Here is a 6282-nt window from a genome sequence, read left to right on the forward strand (position 1 = left end):
AACCTGCGCTCTAGAGCCCGTGAGCCACAACTACTGAGCCCATGTGATGCAACTACTGAGGCCCATGTGCCTAGAGCCTGTGCTCTGCAACAAGAGAGGCCACTGCAATGAGAAGTCCGTACACCACAATGAAGAGTAGCCCCTGCTCTCTGTAACTAGAGAAAGCCCGTGTGCAGCAATGAAGACCCAACACAGCCAATAAAAAAAAAAAAAAAAAAAAAAAAGTGGAAGAACATAGGAGCTGCTGTCGGTTTGAGCTAAGAGGCAATTATAGATTCAATTTCATTCAAGATGGTAATTCTCAACTTCATTTTTTTAAAAGTAGGACAACACTCTATATCCCAAGGACTTTTCCCCTTCTTTTCTTCTAAAGAGAAACAGTATTATAAACTGTCATGTAGGCTAACTGGTGGTGCTCAGAAGAGTCATGAATTTTATGGGCAAAATGACATTTAAAAGATGAATGAGAAAAAAATGTATCACATTTAAGTCAGGCCATCACAGGCTGGATTAATCACTCCTCCTCTGTTCTCTCAGTGCATCGCTCACACTTTCATTCAAGAATTTATCATGTTGTGATGTCATGGAGAATCATCAGCTTCTAGGACTGCTCCTTCCCTCAGGACTCCGAGCTCCCTGAGGCCAGGGCCTTTGTTTTATTCTTTCTCATAAACTCCCTTGGCACTCAGTATATGCCCAGTGTTCCGTAACGCACAGCGATTACTCAACAAACATCCTCCGGGTCCTCTACTAGCTCCCGTGGCATATATGAAGTGTAAACTCATTTTGTACTTACTATGTGACAGAGCTTTGAATCCAGATCCAACTGAGTCCAATACCCTCGGTCTTAACCTGTTTGTAAATCTGCCTTTCCTGAGAGGGATTGATCAGTGAGTGGAAGACAATACCAGCTTTCCTGCTCCCCAAATGGCTGCTCCTTCTCCATCACCTTGATTCTCCATCACCTCCTCATCTCCCCAGCCCCTGAAATTTACAAGGCCCCAAGGTTCAGTGCTCAGGATCCTTCTCTGTATTTACATGACGTGATCTCATTCAGTCTCATTCACATGCTGACCACTCCCATTTGTGCATCCTGGACTCTCCCCTGAATCCCAGATATGCATGCACACTTGACTACCTTCTAGACCTCTCCACTTAGACGTCTAATAGAAACCTCAAGCTTAATGGGTGATGTGAATGATCTTGACATTTTTTTTCATATACCAAAGTAATAAATGCTGTTTGTGATTTCTTTAAGTTTACATAGTGCTCCAACATATTAATACTTCAAAAAAATCAAATACATTTACAGTAGTATTATTGGTCACCAAGATGACAGAGAAGGAAACTTTACAATTGTGAGAATGCACAAATGTTCTCTTTAAGGTGATATTGACCCAGACGATCATTTAGTATCTGTCAAGATGGATACAAGGGTCTCTGAGCCACAGGAACAGAGGGAGAACAGAAACAACAGTGACAGGGAGCAGGGCCCATTAGCATGGCCCATATGATCCCCTCATGTTTTATCCATGCCTCACATAGAAACTAGCATGGATCGTGTGGATTTCATAAACTGAATTCGCTACAGTCTCAACTGAGGATAATTCTATTAGGAGAGACTTGAAATACTAGTTTCAAGAAATGTTGAGAAGTGGGAGGAAGCCTTTGGTAAAAATATGAAAAAGTCTCCAAAGTCTTTTGGAGGTGGGCAGCATCAGTAGTGAATTCACTGCTCCAGAAAGGCATCAGGAAGGAGGATTTAATGTCCTTGTCACCCATACAGACATCATTGTGATTTCTCTAAAGTCCAAATTTGATCACATAACCCCCTTGCTTGAAATCCTTAAATGGCACCTCACATGGGTCAGGCCTCAATGCCCCAGCAAGTTACGCAAGGTCTTTAGTGGACTGACTCCTCCACTGCCCGTCTCTCCAACCACTCCACTCCCACCCACCCACCTCAGTAACAGGGACCACAGGCAGTTCTCCAAACACATCTTTCCATGTTGCTCATGCTATTCCCTCTCCCTGGAATGTTCTTTCCCAGGAAACCCTGACTTAGTGCATCCTCTGTGCAACTCCCATGACCCTTCCTCTCCCCTCCACAGGAGGATGAGCTTCTTTATCTTCTGGGTTCATAAAACCTTTCGTATACATCCTTCTAACCCAGCTTGTAGCCCACAACAATATAATTATTTGTTAATTGCTTTGTGCCCCCAACTAGACTAAGAGGTTTTCAAGGGCAAAGCCTGAGTTCTGAGCTTTTTAAATCCTTAATGCCTAACATCATGACAGAACATGGTAACTGTTTAGAAAATGTTTGACAAGTGAATGAATGTTTGCCTGCTAAGCCTTTGCCAGAAAATGTGAAAAATAGAATGTGGTTATACCAACATTCCACTAGAGGGAGGGATGTAAAACCTTATTCCCTCTAGTACAGCATTTTAGCCTGGTTCTCAATCAGATGATTATAATCTGATGAAATACTTCAGTTTTAGGCTAGGACTAATATAAATCAACCTCTGATAAGCTTGAGGAACACTGTTCATTACAGGTCACTCTATACCAGGCTCTGGGTTTGACGATGGGTAGTTCTTATGGGTACAGATGAATAGAAAGTGTAGGCACTATATATAATAGTGTTTTCCATTTTCAAGTTATGTAGAGTGCATTGAAATGCATTACAAAGATTTTTTTCTTTTTCAGACATAATCTCATTTTCTAAAATATGCTCCACCTAGAAAGTTCATCGCTCCTTACACAATAAACGCTGTGGAATCCGATGACTACACAGCTTTCTAATTTCCTGTTGCCCTATATCCTTCATATCCTGTCTTGAACACACACACACACACACGCACACACATGCTGTTCATGAAGTCAGCTGAAACAACTCATACAGCTTAACTGGAATCTAGATGAATTTCAAGTTTAATACTGATGTTCAACGAATGTGACAGACTGACGAATGCTCAACGGCAGCAGGTGACCCTCCTCCCCCAGCCCCCGACCCCCACCGGCTCCCACACCCCAACCTACCTGCTTCCTTAGAATCCAGCATCTATCAGTTAAGCATTTATCACAGTGTATCATAATAGTCTGCATACTTATCCACACCTGGACGAAAACTCACTGAAGAGGCTGGCGTGGATCTTATTCTTTCTCCCAGCCTCTTTTTTTGCTGTGCACGGGCTTTCTTTAGTTGCGGTGAGTGGGAGCCACTCTTCATTGTGGTGCATGGGCTCCTCATTGTGGTGACTTCCCTTGCTGCGGGGCACAGGCTCTAGGCGCATGGGCTCAACAGTTGTGACTCACGGGCTCTCAAGTACAGGCTCAATAGTTGCGGCGCATGGGCTTAGTTGCTCTGCGGCATGTGGGATCTTCCTAGAGCAGAGATCAAACCCGTGTCCCCTGCATTGGCAGGCGGATTCTTAACCACTGCGCCACCTAGGAAGCCCCAAAGAACAAGTTTTTAACAAAGAAAAATTAACATCTTTCTGAATATTCTGACCATCTTGTGCTAAGGGACAGCCATCCCTCTCCCACCACTTAAGATCGGTTATCGTATCGAGTCTCCCCGAATTGAAAACACCCACCCAGGGAAAAGTAACATTAATTCATTAACCACTCTTTACAAACTAGTACAAAAGAGTATTTCCTGGACTGTTTTTACCCCTGAAAATACTGAGTGCCTGAGGGCAAAAGTAAAAGAAAACTTTGAAGGAAGGAAAAGGAAGGGCTGAGTGTGGGAAGAAGAAAGGGAAGAATACACTTTGCCTTTATTACAGTTTTCCCAGGGCGTTCAGCAGTTGGCACATGCATCTTCTCTGTGGGGGTTTTATTAAGAGAACTTTCCCTGGAGGCAAGAAAAGAATGTTTAAATTCTGAACTCTCAGGTTAAAATTTCATGAAGCGTCCCCTTTTATGTTGTCAAGGGCTAATATAAATATTTTCAGAAGTGAGCTCAGTGACCAATGATGAGATTGCTTGGGTGGAGCTAGGGCACAGTTTTGTCTGAGCCTGAGAACAGTCTAGACCTGTCCATAGGACTACAATCACGTGGAAACCAGGAGAGAGTCAAGGGTCACCTCAAGCACTCAAGAGTATAGCTTTTTATAGCAGATCTCTGAAAGAACACCAAGAAACTGGTTGCCTCTGGGGAGGGAAGCTGGGGCAATTGGAATAGTGTGGGAGGAGAAAAAACAGTATGAGTTTATTGTTATAGCCAGGTTATACTGTGGTTAGTGCCTTAAAATATATGATGACATTTTGCAAACAGCCTTTTGTTGACATAAGTGACTGTACTTTTTATCTTGAAATTAGACAGAAGACAGATGTCTGTTTATGGGTTCCTTGGCTGGGTCAGCTGCTGGCACTACCTGCTGTTTGCAGATTTCCTTGATCCTCCCTCCCCTCCCCTCCCCTCCCTACCTCACCCCAACCTCCCAGAATCTAATTTGGAGTAGTAGATGGTCCCTAGAACCACAGGAATAGGATTCTAATAGCTCTAGTGTGACTTCTATAGGTGTGACATGGTATCAGACAAAGCTCAAATTCTCCCACAGACAACAGAGTGAGTGAATGCTTTGATGGCTCCCATTTTCCTTAAATATGCAGGTGAATTCTGTGGTTTATGATTGCCATTATAAGTTACTATTAGGAAAAAAGTGTCTCTCTGTGTTTATCCCATGGTTTTTAAGTAGCCTTGGATAATCTGCATGTCTCAAGAGTATTAAGCCCAGTTGTGTTGTTTTTTCCTTTGTTTATTGAGATTATTATTCACTTACATTAAGATGTACCAATTTTACAGTGTTTTTTTAATTTTAATTTTAATTTTTGGCTGCCTTCAGTCTTAGTTGCAGCACATAGGCTCTTTTCTGCGGCGTGCGGGCTTCTCTCTAGTTGTGGCCTGCAGGTTTACTCTTCTCTAGTTGTGGCACAGAGGTTCCAAGTGTGTGGGCTCTGTAGTTTGCAGCACGTGGGTTCTCCAGTTGAGTTGCACGGGCTCAGTAGTTGTGGCCCCGGCTTAGTTGCCCTGCAGGCAGCATGTGGGATCTTGGTTCCCCAACCAAGGATCAAACCCAAGTCCCCTGCACTGCAGGAGGGATTCTTTACCACTGGACCACCAGGGAAGTCCCCAAGATGTACTAATTTTAAAGGTACAGTCTGATTAATTTGGGTAATTGTATACAAGGTGTAACCACCACCACGATCCAGATATAGAAAAGTTACTCCTCCTTTAAAAGTTTTCCATTCCGATTTTGCCTCTGTTCAGTTTTGAGACACTGTATTGTTTTACTGCTTTCCCTAACATCGACTCTCTGGGAGATTTAGGAAAGTCACTTTACGTTTCTGGATGTGTTTCTGCTCTTGTAACATGAAAGATGTCTGAACAGATTTGTTACCGGGGGCCCTTGCAATACTTTAAGAAAATGAGGGGGTAGGGTAAGGGCGGGAGCCTCAGCCTTGCGACCCCATTCTTCACATAGCACACGCATGCGTCAGATCCTAGTGGGAAAAGCCCGTGGTGGCATCAGACAGACAGGTTTCCATCTCCTCTGTTGCTGGTGTGTATGTAAGCATCAGCTTTCACATCTCCAGTATCACGTTTATTCACAAGGCCTATTTGTGTACTGCTGTGAGGAGGAACTGCTATGTGCCGGCATCCTTAAATGTTAGTTGGTATTTTTATTATGGTATAATATAAAGGCACTGCATTCAACAATCTCTGCTACTACACATTTATGCAGGCTGATTCTCACATCCAAAACAGATGCACAAAGTACGCCCAGCCAGGACTTCCTAGGTGGCGCAGTGGTTAAGAATCCACCTGCCAATGCAGGGGACATGGGTTCGAGCCCTGCTCTGGGAAGATTCCACATGCCACGGAGCAGAGAAGCCCCGTGCACCACAACTGTTGAGCCCATGTGCCACAACTATTGAAGCCCACGCACCTAGGGCCCATGCTCCACAACAAGAGAAGCCACTACAGTGAGGAGCCTGCGCACCACAATGAAGAGTAGCCCCTGCCCACAGCAACTAGAGAAAGCCCGTGTGCAGCAACAAAGACCCAACGCAGCCAATAAACAAATAAATAAAATAAATAAATTAATTAAAAAAAAAAAAATGTACGCCCTGCCATTCCCCCACCTGGGGAAGCCCGAAGCCTACCTGCCTGCCTGCCTGCCTGCCTTCTGGGCTCAGAGAAAAGCTGGGCACGCGTGCTTGTTCTTCCAAAGAGTCTCGCTAGGGGGCGGAATGGGAAACAGGAAGTTTTAA

At 44.1% G+C, this 6282-nt stretch overlaps 1 protein-coding gene across 1 annotated transcript in view; it reads right to left on the bottom strand.

Moving 5' to 3' along the window:
• The window catches only part of IRF6 (interferon regulatory factor 6), a 32750-nt gene extending 29686 nt beyond the window's left edge, over positions 1–3064 (bottom strand). Inside the window, exon 1 of the mRNA XM_057727416.1 lies at positions 3043–3064. The gene's annotated coding sequence lies outside the window, so the exon portion shown is untranslated. The remainder of the gene's footprint in view (positions 1–3042) is intronic.
• Positions 3065–6282: the final 3218 nt, after the last annotated feature.

Source organism: Hippopotamus amphibius, chromosome 3, assembly GCF_030028045.1.
Source record: "Hippopotamus amphibius kiboko isolate mHipAmp2 chromosome 3, mHipAmp2.hap2, whole genome shotgun sequence".
Taxonomy (NCBI): domain Eukaryota; kingdom Metazoa; phylum Chordata; class Mammalia; order Artiodactyla; family Hippopotamidae; genus Hippopotamus; species Hippopotamus amphibius.